Source organism: Camellia sinensis, chromosome 9 (genome assembly GCF_055761805.1).
Source record: "Camellia sinensis isolate YWXY chromosome 9, ASM5576180v1, whole genome shotgun sequence".
In the NCBI taxonomy this organism is placed as follows: domain Eukaryota; kingdom Viridiplantae; phylum Streptophyta; class Magnoliopsida; order Ericales; family Theaceae; genus Camellia; species Camellia sinensis.
Genome location: NC_138969.1, coordinates 93,409,486 through 93,426,596, shown reverse-complemented (window position 1 = coordinate 93,426,596; position 17,111 = coordinate 93,409,486).

Below are 17,111 nucleotides of genomic sequence, written 5' to 3'. Positions count from 1 at the left end.
CTTTGTGACTTTCGAGTTCTGTCAAAGAGGGGCAACTGTAGACACTCTATTTTTGATCGTCCTCAAGACTTGGTTATACTGGCAGGTACATCTAGCCACAAGTTCGATTGCTCGTCGAGTGCTCGACTTTCGCGGCGGAACGTCACAGGTTTGAGCTTTCCAAACCCTGTATCTTTTCTGCCCCATTTTTGGACCATGTGTTGGTCCTTTCTGCTTGCTTCTTGTGAGGCAATGTCAACCACCTTTTGGCCCTGCCAGCCATGGTTTTTTTCCTGCCTGCTATTGATGAAGCCTGTCGGCCATCAATGAGGCACTGTCGGCCAGAATTGATGGTCGGCAGAACACTTTGTCTCAGTAGATTTCACTCCAGATCTTTTGAGCCAGCTGGTTTTCACTCATCCCTCCTCCATGGAGGGATGAGGCCCTTTCTAAGCTTGTTGAACAAGCTTTGCTTGGCATTCTTCTATATAAGGAGAAGCCCCTCCTCCCTTTCGGAGGTTGAGCATATTTTGAAGAGATATATATCTCTCTCTATATTTCTCATTCTCTCTCTATATTGTGTTTGTTTTGTGCCTTAAAAGTCCATTTTTTTCTCACTTTTGCACTACAACACATAGTGATACACCACCACCTTTGGGCTGAGGTTCTTGGGAGTGTTATTTGAGCTTTGAAAGTTGGTTTTTGACCTCAGAGGTTGCTGGTTTCGAAGTTGAACTTCAAGGGTGAGTATATTCCCCTTTTAAACCTTTGTTTGTATCTCATTTTGGCCATCCTTGCATATTGTTTTAGGCCTTGCTTTCAATTGAAAAAGTTCTATATCTAAGTGCTTTTGGTGATTGTTTAAGGTCTCTTTGGTGTTAAGGGTGTACAACCCTCTTGTGTGCCTTGTTTGGCCTTGTTTTGTGCCACACCTTAAGGCCTTTGAGTTAGTCTTTGTTTGGCCTTCTAGCCACTGAAATCCAGTGGATTTTCAGTGGTAGGCATGTGGTTTTGAGGCCTCAAATCAGAGGGGGGTCACCCCCTCTCTTTTTGTTTTGTTTGCTTGAGTTATTAGCCTATCAAATGAGCATGTATCCCTATACTTTTGAGGTTTAGTTCAGGCACTTTTTTGTGACTTTTAGGACCTGCCTTAACTCTGTCCATGGCTGGTTTGATCACCTTATGCATGCTTCTTGTATGTGTAGTGTAATCCCATTTGTGGCTCATCAAAGTAGCATGTCTTGCTAGCATGTATTGGCTCCATTTCAGTAGATTTTTTATCATCATTTGACATGTCAACTCTGATTTGGGCTGGTTTGGTTGTCTTTTGAGTGGCTCATGTACTTGTAGAACAAATCTTGCTTACTAGCCTTGTGTGCATGATGTTTTGGCTCATCATTCTAGCATATTTTGACTATGCTCCAGCATGATTTTATTCATATTTTGGGTTGTTCTAGGACTGTTTTAGGCTGCCATGGTGATATGACTCATGTTTTGTATAGCTATAGTGCAAATGCTTTGACTAGTCTTGAGCTTTGAGGCCCCTACCATGCTATACTTGTGATGTTTGCATGCTTTGGTATCATTTGAAATGTTATATCAGTGCATATTTCATGGCCATACACGTGTACTAGCCACTCGTTTAATGCCTTGGAGGTTTGGCTCTTTACGCCTCAAGAATGAATTATTGCGCATGCTATCAAGCCTAGGCCTTTGGGTCATCATATCAGTGCATTTTTGATCTTGTTGTATCATGATGTAACTCTGTTTTATGTTGTCCAAGTCATGCCATGTTTGGTTTTAATGGGTGGTGTAATCCCCCCTTTTGTAGCCTTGTATGCTTCATGTTATTGGCCTTTTGTTCTAGCTTGTATTGGCTAGGTCCAAGCATGTTTTTAGTCTCACCTTGACCTGCCTTGGGATTGTTTTGGGTGCTCTTGTCCCTTTGAGGCTTGCTTTGTATAGCCATGGCTTAAGTCCCTTTGCTAGTTTCTAGCTTTGAACTTTCTTGTATGCTATGCTTGTCTTGCTAGGGTGGTTTGGCACCATTCCATGCATGTTTTCAGAACTTATGGTGCTGTCACATATCCATGCTTGCCACTCTTTAAGTGTGCTTAAGAGTTGCATCTTTGTGCCTTAATCCTTGAGCCAATTGGCATGCATGTTTGTCTTGCCTTTTCATACTTTTCATACCATCATATCAACACTATTGGCCACTATTTTGGGTATGGTTAAGGTCTATCCATTTTGGTTTAAGTCTATTGAGCATTGTGTATGCCATGTAGTTCATCACATTGTGTCTGCTATGTTGTATCATTGCATTTGTGTATGCCATGTTCATAGCATTGTGTATGCTAGTTGTTGTTCTTAGCATTGTGCATTGTGCATTGTGCATTGTGCATTGTGCATGCCATTAGCCTTATTAGGTTGTTCATGTTGCATTACATGTTTGCATGCTTGGTACCTTGCATGTTTGCATGCTTGAGATGTTTTGCATACTCGCATGTTTGAGTCGCATTGTGTTGCATGCACTGCATTGTGTTTGGCTCGGGTTTTAAGCCAAACACGAGAAACGAGGGATGTTTCATAATTGAAGTGATGAAACGTGCCTCAATTCTCGGTCGCCGATGCTCTTGACAATGCCTGATAGAGTTCTAGGCATTTGTGTGTTTTTGTGCATTTATTTTATATTAAATTGCACAAGTGGGATCTTTGGCCATCATGCATCGAGATGCGTGATTGATGATCTTGGATCCGATTATGTCTCTCCCTTGATATTTCGAGGTGATATGGGGTGGCATAGTGCGTACATATCCTTGGGAGACCCTCTCTTTCCTCCGTTTTGTGCTCTACTGTAGCTTGGTGTCACAGCACACCAGTGGCTGGCAGCCTCTCATTGTTGGCCGGCACCCTCCTCATCCTTGGCTGGCAGAATGCATCCTTGGTCGGCAGTGGGGTCGGCAGCAACTTCTCATGGCCGACAGGCCACTGGTGCATTCCTTAGCCTGGTTTTGGTAAGATCCAGCGGCTAGTTCTCAAGGACACCCTGTAGACAGAGCCTCTAAAGAGCATTTGGAGAGCTTTTCGGGACGAGAACCGAACATGCATCTTCAACTTCTTCAAGGCAGAGCTGAGGCAGCCTAGTTTACACACTTTAATGCTTGCTTGTTAGTTAGCTTCAATTTGTAATTTAATTAGTTAATTTGTTAATTAATTAAGTGTTGTAATAATTAGTTGTAGCTAGTTATTCAATTTGGTTGTGTAATAATTAGTCTAATTAGCTTAATTAGATTAATTACTTAGCTTAGCTTAGATTAGCTTAGCGTGTTCATTCGGACCCTTCGTCCAGAGGGCATATTTTTGTAATAAGCGTGCATGTGTGTGATGCATGTCTTCCAACCCCCATTTCTTTCTCCCTTTCACTTAACCGCTTTCGATGGTTAGTTTTAGGGCATTTTCAATTAGCATACCTTATGCTTTGCATGCGTGCATCCATTCATCTGTCTTGCATGCACCGGGCTCGGCGCATCATACTAACTGCATTGTATTTCAATACCAAGTTGAATACATGTATCAAGTTGCATTTCATATGCCATCTTAGAATAGCCGAGCCTATTTTAGATGCATTTTCGCATGTGTTGCATTAGCCATCTTAACATGAACTAGGATCATGCATTGATTTCTAACTAGTTCATTGTTTTGGCTCGGAGTACACTGTGAGTGTTTACGCTTTAGCATACTGCATGTGTGTTATTGATTGCCATGTATAGCATGCTTGCCATGAGGCTAACTGCTTAAGTGTTTAACTGCCTGAATGCCTGTGGTTGAAGGTTAGATTAGTTGAATTGGAGCAATTCATTGAAATCTTCGATTTAGCCTACTTGCGAGTAGCAAACTTCAAACTATTTTCAAACAAATAGATATGCGATGTTTTGTTCCAAATTAGGCGATCTAGTCTATACTTGTATGCTGTGCGCATCATGTAGTAAGATTAGCTAATTAACCGGAATAAGAGCACATGTGTTTTCAAAAACAAAATATCATGCTTAGTACAGGCCAATCTTTGATCGGGCGAGCGGGGGTGCTCATTGCATGACCTTCCCCTCTCGTACCCAAGTTCCCGAGATGAGGCAAATTTGGTGATGACGGACACGTGGCCTTAGGCACGAGTCAGGGTTTCCTAAATTTTTCCCAAAATAAAATATTTAGGTGGCGGTTCTGTATCTAGCAAAGCAGTCCATGTTTGGCACTTCTTTACAAAAATCAGTTTTCCAAAACGATTTGCCGGATTTGGACTCTTTGGTGATTTATCGGTCTTGCATTGCACTTTGCGAGACTAGATTCAGAACCGTGACATTGAGTCTGAACTGTAGTAGTAGCCTAATGAACAAAACGGGATTCCGCGCCCATTTCGCGCGCAGAGCCCGGGACGTTCGAGCGCGTCTACAGGTATCATCAGATAGCCATGTACCCCTCCGATGAGGAGAAGACTGCATTTGTCATCCCAAAAGGGCTGTATTGCAATAAGGTAATGCCTTTCGGGTTGAAAAATGCAGGAGCAACCTACTAGAGATTGATGACAAAGATGTTCAGACATCTGATAGGCAAAACAATAGAGGTATACATTGATGACATGGTCGTGAAGACCAAGGAACCTGAGGATTATTTGGAAGCCTTAAAGGAAGTTTTTGGCATCCTTAGAACATACCGGCTCCGACTCAATGCATCGAAGTCCGCATTTGGAGTTGGGTCTGGTAAGTTCTTAGGATACTTGGTTACCAGAAGGGGCATTGAGGCAAGCCTGGATCAAATCAAGTCCATCCTAGAATTAAAGAGCCCAACATCAGCAAAGTAAGTACAGATGTTGACTGGAAGGGCTGCAGCCCTGAATAGATTTATAAGCAGAAGCTCTGACAAGTGTAAACCTTTCTTTAACCTAGTAAAGAAAGCCACAGACTTCTTATGGACAGAAGAGTGTGAAGTCGCCTTGACTGACTTGAAGAAGTATTTGACCATAGCTTCAATTCTCTCAAATCCAGTACCTGGAGAGGAGCTGTTCTTATACTTGGCAGTTTCAGAACATGCAGTGAGTGCAGTAGTAATTAGAGAAGAGAAGGGAGAGCAAATGGCAGTTTACTACGTGAGTAAAACCCTAGCAGATGCAGAGACCAGATACCTACCCTTGGAGAAGTTAACACTGGCTTTAGTAATGGCTTCCAAGAAGCTGAATCATTACTTCCAAGCCCGCAAAATTGTGGTGTTAACTGAGCATCCTTTGAAGTCCCTGTTGCAGCAGGGAGATCTGACAGGCAGAATAGCCAGATGGGCAGTGGCCTTGGGCCAATATGACCAGGAATTCAGACCCAGAGCGGCAATCAAAGGCCAAGTCTTGGCCGACTTCGTGGTCGAGTTCACACCAGGCGCTATCATACATCGGGCTCCGTTGAGCCGAGGTATGAGATGTCTAAGTGAACAAGGAGAAACCCAGCTGGGGATAACAGAACAAAGGAAGGCCCTGCAATATTTATATCGGCGACTCCTTTCGGTTGTTTGTTGATGACAGTTCGAACCGATAAGGAGCGAGGGCAGGAGTAGTGCTAGTATCTCCAAATGGGCAGATACTGGAATAATCCATTCATTTGGGGTTTAAGGTCTCAAACAATGAAGCAGAGTATGAAGCACTGATCGCAGTATTAAAGCTGGCAGTAGCAATGGAAGCTGACGAGGTAATAGTTTTCTGTGACTCCCAGCTTATCGTCAACCAGGCAACAGGCGAATACGCAGCTTGAGATGAAAGGATGTCGGCCTGTGTAAAGGAGGTGGACAGACTGGTAGCCTTATTCCTGAATTGCCGACTACAGTAGGTTAGCCGAGATGACAACAGCTATGCTGATGCTCTGGCCAACCTGGCTAGTGCAATGAAACCTGGAGAGGCAAGGACGATAATGGTTGACTACTTGTCAGGTCCAAGCATAGAACCACTGAACACAGAGCATGAAGCAGTGTGTGTAGAGATGGGACCAAGTGTAGACACCCCATTTTTGACCGCCCTTAAGACTAGGGCGCTATTGATGGTTTACTTGGTGGTGAAAGGTGTGCAAGGCAAAGGTTCAATTTCTTCGGCAAGGAGAGAGTCAAATTCTAACCTCACACCCCATTTTGGACCAAAGCTATTTTTGAATGGTTTTTAGACCTCCAAACCCTCTCTTTCAAAATGTTTTTGAAATAAAGTTCAACGATGTTTCGAGGCTCGCATTTCGTTAAATGTTACACTTTTCGGTAAACCGAGCGAGGACAAAGTGGAAATGAATGAAAGAGAGATGAAATATTTGAAAAATCTTTCAAAACACCTTGTTCGGGGGTTTGGAGTTGAAGAAAAAAGGGGTAGGGGGAAGAAACCCAGTTGGGAAAGGAGTTGGGCATGAACCGTTAAGAGAGAGATGAGCGGTCCTTGCTAAATCAGGCCTATCTGTCTATACACTTGGATTTAAGCTATGAGGCTACCACCATTGGAAATAAGACTTCTGGGGCTTCATTTTTCACTAAAGAATCTCCTAAAGCCGAGTCCGGACGGGAGAGGTATGGTTGGTTGAAGTTAGGCATCAATCCGGTTGAACCGAAACTGAGCAGTCTTCACTAAAACAGGCATAACTTTTTTCACAATTGGAATTTTGATTCAAGGCTGCAACCATTGGAAATCTTACTTCCGGGGCTTCATTCTGGACACAAGAATGACCTGAAAAGGCATCCAGGTGATGGAGTTAGGCTTTCTTCAAGTCGGGGACTAGGACTGATTTTTATTGCCGGACTCTATGGGAGTGTGCCGGCCATGAATGGCCAATGGCGGCCCTATGCCGTCCAAAAATGACCCCATGGCGGCCAACAATGATAAGGTGCCAGCCATTGATGAAAAGATCAGTTTTGAACAGATATTTTTCTCCTGCTTACTCCAGCTGTCTTTTTTGAGATATTTTCGACCAAAAGCTTTGAATTGCTATATATGAAGCCTTATATCTCATTTTCAAAGGGGTTAGAACTTCTTGAGCAAGTTTTGAGAGCTCCTCTCACTAAAACTCCCTCTCTCTCTATAATTTTCAGAGTTTGATCTCTGCCTCTCTCTCTAAAGCCTCTCCCTCTTGCCTTTTGTGCATGTAAGTAGAGAAATACCTCTCTTTTGCCTAGACATCCTTGGTGAAAGTGGTCCATCTTTGGGAGGAGGTTGCTTGAAGCTTATTTGGGACTTTGTTGGAGCTCCAAAAGGTGTTTTGGCTAAGATTTTGGGCTGGTTTTGCAGCTGTGCATCAAGGGTAAGACCTCTCTCCCTTTAAGCTTGTTTTACACATTTGCTTGGCCATCTTTTCACACTACTTTGGGGATGTTTTGGGGTGGTGTTGGACTATGAAAACCTCTGTTTTTCCTCTTTTTTTTAGTACTAAAAGTCTTAGTTTGTGCCTTGGTTGGCTAGGGGGTTGTCCTCCCTTTTGCTCATTGGCTTGTAAGGCCTTGTGAGCTAACTTTCAAACTTTTCAAACAACTTCTTTTTGGCCTTAGAACCACTGAAATCTAGAGGATTTTCAGTGGTAAAAACCCTGTTTTGAGGCTCAAAATAGGAGGGGGTTGTCCTCCCTCCTCTTGTCTTTCTTGCTAGTGTTGATGGCCAACCAAATGAGCATGTGTTTTTACTTCTTTATGGCTTTGTTTAGGATCATTTTTGTGACTTATCAGGCCTGCCATAACTCTGTTTTTGGCTATCTTGGTCATCTCTTGCATGCTTATTGCACTTGTAGTGTAAATCCTCTTCGCTAGCCTTATTAGCCTTACAAAGTAGCATACTTTTGTGGTTTGAATTAGCTTAGCTCAAGCATGTTTTTGGTGTTATTTTGACATGTTATAACTCTGATTTTGATTGGTGGACTCACTCCTTGCATGGTTTATACACTTGTAGTGTAAATCTCATAAACTAGCTTTGTATGCTTCATGAAGTAGCATGTCATTCTAGCTTGCCTTGAGTCAATTTCAGCATGTTTTTGGTGATGTTTTTCCATGTCATACCTCTTTTAGGGTTTGGTTTGGTTACCTCTTGCATGCTCCATGCACTTGTAGTGCATTTCTATGAATTAGCCTAACATGCATCATGCTTTAACATGTCATTCTAGCATGCTTTTGGCTTAACTTCAAGAAGCTTTTGTCCATGTTTTAGCATGCTCTAGCTCTAATTTTGGTTGTTTTGGCCATGCATGACTTGCTTTAGCCATGGTTCAATCTAGCTTGTTAGCTTTGTGCACCAAGTCCATTAGCATGCATTACTTGGACTATTTGAATGATTTGACATCATTTGTTATGTGATTTCATTCCATGTTTCATGGCCATGCACTTGCATCTTTCACTATTTCAATGCGTTGGAGGGTTTGTCCCTTTATGTCTTAATATGAGTCATTGCGTATGCCTTCATGCCTAAGCTTGTGAGCTATCATTTTGATGTGTTTTAGGGGTTATTATGCCATGATATAACTCTGATTTTTGTTGCTAAAGTCATTCCATGCTGGGTCTTAATAGGTGTAGTGTAATCCACCATATTTGCCTTGTATGCATTGTGCCTTATGCCCTTCATGTTAGCTCGTTTTGGCTTCCTTCCGTACATGTTTTAGTATCACTTTAACATGTTTTAGGACTGTTTTGGGTTGCCTTTGCCATATGCTTCATGCTTTGTATAGCTGTAGTGTAATTGACCTTGTTAGCTTTGTGTTTTGATGACTCATGCATGCTATCTTTGAGCTATTTAGATGATTTGGCATCATTTAATACTTCATTTCAGAGCTTATAGCATGACTATATTCCCACTTCTTTCATGTTTTAAATGCCTTTGAGTATTGTGCATTGTTGCCTTGTTTATGGCTTAGCTTGTATGCTTGCATGCCTAGGTCTTTGAGCCTCCATCTCAGCATGTTTTGGTCCATGTTAAGACCTACTTGAGCTCTGTCCATGCTTAGTTCATGCATTGGTGCCATGTATTGCGTGCCTCCTTTGTAGTCCTCTTTACTAGCTTCATACTTTAAGGACCTTTGCATGCTATGCTTGTGTTGTTTGAATGATTTGGCATCATTTCATACCTTATTTCAGTGCATTTAGTGTTGTCACACTTTCATGTTTATCAATCCTTGAGCACTCTTGAGAGTTGTGCTCTTAGGCCTAGTTGATTGGCCAATGCACTGTGCATGCATGCCTTGTCTTTTAGTGCCTTGTTTTGGTGTTTTGGCTACTGATTTGGGCATGACTGAGATCTATCGATTTTGGTTTAAGTCCATTAAACATTGCGCATGCCATGTAGTTCATAGCATTGAGTATGCCACCATTTGCATTGTGTATGCTAGTTATGCATGCCATTAGCCTTGTTAGGTTATTCATGTTGCATTGCATGTTTGCATGCTTGAGTCGCATTGTGTATGCCATGCTTGTGTTACATTTTGTTTGAAATAGGTGTTAGTCCAAACACGAGAAACGAGGGACGTTTCATACTTGAAGTGATGAAACGTGCCTCAATTCTCGGTCGCCGACGCTCTTGACGATGCATGATAGAGTTCTAGGCATTTATGTGTTTTTGTGCATTCATCTTACATTGAATTGCACAAGTTGGATCTTTGGCCATCATGCATCGAGATGCGTGATTGATGGTCTTGGATCCGATTATGCCATTCCATTGATGTTTGGAAGTGATATGGGGTGGCATAGTGCGTACATACCCTTGGGAGACCCTCCCTTTCCTCTATTTTGTGCTTTGTTACAGTTTGGTGTCACAGCACAACAGTGGCCGGTAGTGCCACACAGATGGCCGGCACCCTTGCATCCTTGGCCGGCAGTGCCTACTCTTGGCTGGCAGGTGGCCGACAGCATCTCCTCATGGCCGGCAGGCCACTGGTGCATTCCCCAACATGGATTTAGTAAGATCCTACAGCAAGTTCTCGAGGACACCTTGCAAACAGAGCCTCTAAAGAGCATTTGGAGAGCTTTCGGGACGGGAATCGAGCATGCATCTTCAACTTCTTCAAGGCAGAGCTGAGGCAGCCTAGTTTACATATTTTAATGCTTAGCATGAATTTGTAATTTACTTAATTAATTTGTTTAATTAGTTAAGAGTTTTGTAATAATTAATTAGGTAGGATAGTTAGTTAATTAGTTAGCTTAGCTTATTATTTGGACCCTCCGTCGAGAGGGCACAATTTTGTAATAAGTGTGCGTGCGTGTGTGCCTGTCCTCCAACCTCCATTTCTTTCTCCCTTTTACTTAACCACTTTCAATGGTTAGTTTAGGGTCATTTTCAATTAGAATACTTATGCTTGCATGCGTGCATCCATTCATCTGTCTTGCATGCACTGGGCTCGGCGCATCATACAAACTGCATTGTATTTCAATTCCTATTTGAATACATGTATCAATTGTTGCATTTCACATGCCATCTTAGAATAGCCGAGCCTATTTAGTTGCATTTTCGCATGTGTTGCATTAGCCATCTTAACATAAGTTAGGATCATGTATGATTACTAACTAGCTCTTGTTTTGGCTCAGAGTACACTGTAAGTGTTTACGCTTTAGCATACTGCATATGTGTTATTGATTGCCATGAAAGCATGCTTGCCATGAGGCTAACTGCTTAGTTGATATAACTGCCTGAATGCCTGTGGGTGAAGGTTGGATTGCTTGAATTGGAACAATTCATTAAATTCTTGTTTTAGCAAACTTCAAACCATTTTCACAAACGAATATGCAGTGTTTTGTTCCAACTTAGGCGATCTAGTCTATACTTGTATGCTGTGCGTATCACATAGTAATTCTAGGTTAATAATCGGAATAAGAACGCATGTGTTTTAAAAAATAAGATATCATGTTAGTAAAGGCCGATCTTTGATTGGGCGTGTGGGGGTGCTCATTGCATGACCTTCCCCTCTCGTACCCAAGTTCCAGAGCCGAGGCAACTTTGGTGATAACGGACACGTGGCCTTAGGCACGAGTCAGGGTTTCCTAAATCCCCCAAAACAAAATATTTAGGTGGCGACTTTGTATCTGGCAAAGCAGTCCATATTTGACACTTCTTTACAAAAATCAGTTTTCCAAAACGATTTGCCGGATTTGGACTCTTTGGTGATTTATCGGTCTTACATCGCACATTGTAAGATTAGATTCAGAACCGTGACATTGAGTCCGAACTGTAGTAAGCTCAGAACAAAACGAGATTCGCCCCATTCGCGCGCGGAGTTCGTGACGTTCGGGCATGTCTACAGTTTCTGGTGACTCTGCTGGGGATTTAGAGAACTTGACTCGAACTCATGATATGTTGTTTTGATTACACTTATGTGTTTCTTTGCATTGCATTTGCATTGGTGCGCCTAGGACACCGTGTTTGCCGTATGCTATTCTTGAACGGTTTGCCGGAGGCCCGCTTGGAAAAGCATGCCATAAGGCTGATCGGTTACGGGTTCTGCCATGACAGGAACACAAACCTCAGTTTTTACCAGGGCACCCCTTTTGACCATTCGACCTAGTGCATATAGGAATCCATAGTGACTATTCCAAACTAGGACATGTTGCTTACCTGAATATAGGTTGTTTGAAACCGCTGCGTGCGTAGTGAAACCCTAGCTCCTGACAAAATAGGACAGGGAAACCCTACCCCTCTGTAGGGGTGTTTTGGCTCTTATTTACTTGCTATGTGCTTTTAGAGTCTGCCTCTATAGGAATACATGTATTAGTTTGCAAGTCTGGGTATCAGGCCTGAGGGCATCAGTATTTTGGGGGAATTAGTTTTACCTAAAGGTATCAGTTTACAGGCACAATTTTGGGTAGAATTCAGTAAAGAGTACAGTTATTCAGCTATGCTTATATCTGTTCTGGTGAAATCGGGTTGAGATGCTGCCTGTTTTCTCTTTTGCTAGGTGGTCTTGGAACCGTAGCTTCAGAAGGCTCCAATATCCCTCCAGTATACCGGACTTGTGTTGATAGACTTTGTCAGGTCAGAGATTCAATTCAAGGACGACCAGTGTTTCTTTCGCCAGTGGTAAGGCAAAGAAAGGCCAGTCAGGCACAGATCACCAGTTCAACAGTCCTCAGATCAGCGGTCATTATCCATCTCACCTGTGCGCAGTTGGGTTAAGATATCTGCTTTTACCTTAGGGAGATATACCGGTTGTTCAGTTAGATCAGCACAATATGGCATCTATGGAGGATATGATGCGTCAGCTCCAGGAGAGTATGCAAGCCATGCAGTAGGATGCTGCCCGTCAAACAGAGTTTGCCGTACACCAGGCCGAAGTTATAGCCCAACAGGCAGAAATGATTGCTAGACTTCAGCAACAGTAACAACCACAGCAAGCTGGAGTATCTGCTTCGCACCCACCTCCTCCCCCACCTAGAGTTCCAATACTCGGGGAGACTGCAAATGCCCAGGAAAATATGAACATTCCAACGGGGCCAACTCCGCTCCCAATCCTACCCCAGCTATCCAAAGCGCCCACCAATCTAGTGGATTTACCATTTGAGTTCGAGGTGGGTCCAACAGCGCTAAAAGTGAGCAATCTAGAAAAGCTTTTCAAGAAAGCTCAAGGCGTAAAATCCATTCTGGACATAGAGGATGGATACACCGATTCGGCCGTGACTTTGACGGACCGGTTCAAGATGCCACATATCGACCGCTTCGATGGTTCTAGAGACCCAATGGTGCACCTCCACCTATTTTCTGATATCCAGAGGCCAATGGGCTTGACCACAGCCCAGAAGTTGTCACTATTCGGCCGAACCATGTTTGGGATAGCCGCAATCCGGTATGCAGAATTGGAGAACTTTGTGAAACAGAATTGGGAAGAGATGGCTGAGGCCTTCATTGCTCAATACTCCTATAACACACAGATCAAGGTCACAACTCGTGATCTTGAAGTCACCCGCCAAGAGCCAAAGGAGGGTTTTTCAGAGTTTGTGAAGAGATGGAGAGCAAAGGCCTCGATGGTGGCTACAAGGCCTTCCGACAAAGACCAGATCAGGATGGTTATGCGCAACCTCCAACCTAGGCTAATGTAAAAGATGATAGTCTTGCCCCTCCCTACCTTTGTCGACTTGCATGAGCTTAGGGTACAGATCGAGGACGCTATGAAGTAGGGCCTTATTGACCAGGAGAAGGAGCAGCCCAAGAGGGCGTTTTCCCGCAGTTCGAATGAGACCACCAGTGGTGATGTAGTTGCAAGATCTTCTGAAGTGGGCATGGTCACCACCACCACATCAAAAACAGCTACCCCATTCACCTGTGCGTCTGGAAGTAGCTCACAAAAAACCAAATATCCACCTCGAGTCAAGAGAGTTTTTACCCCACTTTATATGCCTTTGTCAAAGGCTCTAGAGGTCTTACTCCGGAAAGGACATCTGAAACCATTGGAACAACGGACTCTACCTGATCCTATCCCTCCAAAGTATGACCAGACTAAATACTGTGCCTACCATTAACAAACCAGTCATGACACTGACAGTTGCTTTCGTCTTCACCATGATGTACAAGATCTGTTTGACAGCAAGGTCATCGCCGCACCAGCTCAGCAAAGTCTATCGCCACTGGATCAGTGAACTTGGGGGATAGTACGAATATGTGATTAGGGGATGAACCACCTGCGGGCAGCGCTCAGTTTACTCCAGATGTGGCGTATGGCACGCACTATTTTGACCATTTGCGAATGCTAGTTTTGTACTTTCTGACTCAAGTATTTGGGCCAGTCTTGTTATGTTGTATATAGTCAGTCTTTTTGTACTAAGTTAGTTAGGTCTATCTTGTTGTATCGAGCCAGTCCTGTTGTATAGGAGTCGAGTGATTTCAGGGACGTTACCTCGGATATCACTTGCTTGTTTTGTGTTTGTCTTTTCGCTTTCTTCTGAGTCTGTTTCTGCCGTGGAATCAGTTGTGCCAACATATCTGAATGAAACAGCAGTAATTTTCACACTCTTGTGTTTACTTCTGCCTTACGCCAGTTGTGCTAAAAGTTTTGAATGAAATGGCAGTGCATTTTACCTGCTCTTTTGTGCCTTGAAATCATTACATTGACCTAAGTTTTTCAAAACTTTTTTAACATGGTGATGCAAACAAAGAGGAAGGAATTCCTTGGGATTTGTAAAAATTTGATCAATTGAGAGAAAGAGAGACATGCTAAGCCCATTAATGAATGAAACCATGTTTGTTAATGTGAGTACTGAGAAGGATCCTGGCTTGATCCAGGTTGGTTCTACATTGTCTTCAGCGTGAGCGATTAGTCGCTTTCTTAAAAGATTTCAAAAAAAAAATGTTTTGCGCCGTCCTGTGAAGACCTGTGTGGAATTGCTCTTGAGATTGTGCAGCTTAGGATCGCTCTCGGCCTCGAGACTCGACCCCTTTTGCTTTCAAACCTTGAACTTGGATTTTGTTCAATGGTCAACCACAAAGGAGGCCCGCCAGGCCAGAGTTGAAACAACCCTCAAACTAAGGGGCAAGAAACTCAGATCAAGAAGATCAGATGTTATCAAAAGAAGCTTGCAAAGCTAGACCAGAAGCAGCCCTTGAACTAGGGGCAAGAAATGTCATACGTGCTTGAAGAGCCAAAGATGGATCATTCTACAAATCAATGAAGACTGGCAAGAATGCCAAATCCTAGAAGGGAGGAAAGAAGAAAGTATTGCTGAAGGTCAATTGAGTTCCAATCCACAACACTAGGGGCAAATTCAGACCACATTGGATGGACTCCTACATTATCAGCGAACAACAGCCACTCTCCTAGATTCAGATGGCTTCGAGATCTCAAAACCATTTGACATGGACAAAGCTACACTTTTACCCTTGAGAGGCTTGCTGGGCCGAAAACCCGGAAGGGCGACCCAAGAAAAAGTTAGAGCAAGAAAAAGAAGAAAAGAAATGAAAAAAGAAAAGAAAAGAAGAACCAAAGAAGAAAAGATTCAAAAAAAAGAAGAAAAGAAATAAAAAAAAAAAATGAAAAGATAAGAAAAACAGAGCTCGCAAGGTTGAAAACCTGGAAGGACGACCTTGGCAAAAGTTAGAGCGTAAAAGGAGAGGTTAATACCCGAGTGTACCTTAACCCCGAACTACGTAAGGTTTGATTCCTATGTTTGGGATACGTAGGCAACTTCATTCTGAAGTCCAATCGTAAAACACTTCAAATTCAACTGTCCTGTCTATGAGATTGAATGGGTTATCTTTGTCATTTCTGTATCCAAGAGTTCGGTTGTGACCTTCACCATGAGAATTGGTTACAGTGCACTGTGGTGCTATTCAAACAAAGGGCAATTTTCCATTGTTTTGGGTCTGAGGTTGTGCATCTCGAGGGTAAATTCTGTGTTGGTCGAGCAGTGGCCATTTGCAAAAACAATTTTTGAGAATTTTTACTGAGGTTGACTAATTTTCTCGAAAAATTATTCCATTTTTTCAAAACTGGACCTTTTCTTGGACCCAAAAAAGGAAAATCTTCAGTGCTCATAACCTAACTTGCATGATTTCAAATCAGAAAATCAAACAAATATGTTAATCTAACTCTCATCTTGGTTAAAATTGTTTTAGTAGAAAGCCAAAACAAAAAAATGGTCAAAATGATTAACCAGGGGCACAGTTGAGTCAGGTGTTCTGTCTTTTTCCCATTGTTAACATACTTGCCAGAAAGGGCACTCTACCTGCCAGAAAAGGGCAGAACTGAAATTAACAGCAAAATGCCGAAAGCTATCTCATCCTCCGAGCAGCAAGGTATCAGGCTAAGTGTGAAGCACGAACTGGATTGGATCAAGATATTCCACTCCCTCATCTGGACACATCTGATCACGTTCAAACATCCCAGTAGAGCATCGTTAATCGATGTCAGCCGCAGATTTGCTACACACCCAGTTGTAGCGTAACCCCTTTGTGGGAGAAGTTCACTGTTGTGAGCAGAAAAAGTCTAGCAGAATGCTAGGGGCACGAGCCCACAACCTCCTGTTTATCCATCAACCACCCAGGGGAGGGATAAAAAGAGAAGAGAGATTGAAGAATAGAGAGATGTGCGCTGAGAGAAAAAGTGAGGAAAATGGCTTTTTCAGAAAATTAGAGATTGAGTGCCAAGTGATGTGAGAATCACAAGTGAGAAAGGGTGGGAAACCATACCCGGAGAAACAGGCTCCCTATGCACATTTGAGTCTTGTGTTTTATTGTTTGTCTCGATTCTTGTTTTGAGTCGTTTCGGATGTCAATAAATGTGTTTAGGTTGTTTTACCTTTGTTTTCCTTTGTTGAGTCGTGGTACGCTGTGTTCAGTCGTAGGCTTAATACCCAGTTGAAAACTTATTCTCACTCTCAATTTCAAAATAAATCATTTTGTGCTCAGAGTGCTGTACCATTCTCCACATTTGTGCAAACCAGGTTTTGTTCTTTCGTAAAACTGTAGGGTTCAACCCAGGTCATGTGAGAATAGTAAAACCAGGACCTATCTGAAGCTATATAGGTTCCAGACTGTAAAGCAAAAGAAAAGAGGGAAATTGTCAGGCATTTGAGTTTGTTTCAACTTCAGTAAGTTTCGAGATTGCTTTTCGTGTGTACCTCTTCAGGTCTTGCCAATGCTTCGAAGTATGAGTGTGCCTCTACCTCAAGCTCAAGATCAAGTCTGTTTCAAGCCAGGATGGCGATCAGAAGTGCTCTCCCGAGTACCAGTCCCTGCCAGGGGCATCTTGGTCGTGTTTGCAATGAGTTCCTAGGAGACCAACTGCGACCGTGGAAACTAGAGTTCGAATGGCTGTTGCCTAGAACGCAAAGGTTCGGGATTTCTGAGACTAAAGCCTGGTTTAAATACCCAGGGGTGTATCCCCGGTTTGAAACCTGTATGGAAGCCCCATAGGTTGAGATAGCGTGTGTGCGCCTCAATTTTGGATACTGAACCAACCTAGTCTGTCACCCCGTTAGAGAATAGGGAAAGTTGTGAATATGGTCGGGAAGAAAAGTGGCATCCGTGGCTTCTACATACAGAGGTTACCCCTTGTCAGCATATCAGAACCTTTATACCGTGAGTTGAAGGTAAGAGTTCAAAGAACACAAGGTAAGTGTTCGAGGAACACAAGGGGAGATCCCGGTCAGAGTAGAGCGGTTTATCGCCACTC